This window comes from Empidonax traillii, unplaced genomic scaffold, assembly GCF_003031625.1.
Source record: "Empidonax traillii isolate 1590-97213 ecotype Southwest subspecies unplaced genomic scaffold, ASM303162v1 scaffold319:size813200, whole genome shotgun sequence".
In the NCBI taxonomy this organism is placed as follows: domain Eukaryota; kingdom Metazoa; phylum Chordata; class Aves; order Passeriformes; family Tyrannidae; genus Empidonax; species Empidonax traillii.
In genome coordinates this window covers 61,789-62,810 of record NW_020955512.1, presented here as the reverse complement: position 1 = coordinate 62,810, position 1,022 = coordinate 61,789, and positions in this window count along the sequence as shown.

Sequence of the window (1,022 nt, the reverse complement as noted above, 5' to 3'; positions counted from 1 at the left end):
TGCGGCTGCTGTCCTACTCTCTGCCCTTTGCAGACACAGACATCAGAAACGTGTGTTTCCCCAGCTGCAGACTCAAAGGGCAATGTTGTACCCAAAAGGAAGTAAAATGGAAGCAGTACAGGGTGAGATCAGGGGCAGTAAAGTGACCCCTTGCACATCTGTATAGGGTTCATCTCTCCCCCTTTCCAAACTGTCCCCACAAATTGTCAGGGAGTGTGCACTGTGGCACAATCAGTTTTCACTTCTGTCTGTCCCTAGAGGCTGCATCTCTGAGGTGGCAACCAGTGCTCTGAACCCATGTTGGTATCTAGATTGATCACAGAATCACAGAATGGTTTGGGTTGGAAGGGACCTTAAAGCTCATCTCGTTCCAACCCCTTGCCATGGGCAGGGACACCTTCCACTAGACCAGGTTGCTCCAAGGCTCATCCAGTTTAGCCAAGGAAGGGGTTTATGCTGTTTTTCCAGGAGCACTCACACGTGTCCACCTCTCTAGCATTCCTAGCTGCAGAGCTTTATGTAAGGGTAGGCAGATCTCAAGCATGCCGTGACACAAGGCCGAGTTACTCTGCCTGTGCACGTTCTTTGTAATTTGCTTTCTGTAATCGTGCAAGCATTAGCCTTAGTGCCTTGTCCATAGCCTATTTTGGATGATATATTTTTGCATTCTCACTGGGATCAGTGTTCATCATTCCTGCTCTTGAACTGTGAGACAGTTTTGTAGGAAGTTATTCAACAGTTGCTGAATTTTATGAGGGATGGTTACAGATTAATTTCAGTTGAAAAGGAGGAAGAGCCTAATGTACTTCTCACTTTGTCTATCTGGCTGTCTATGCAGTTGTGTTATATGTTTCTGACAAAAAATCATGGGCTTTATGCCACCAGCATACAGTCAGTTCATATTAGAATTGTGTCCCCAGTCTAATTTACATGACATTGCAATATATTATGGAGATAATGACTGACTCTGTAGTTAGGATGCCAAATACTTTGTAATGATAGAAATAATTATCTTCTTTTTT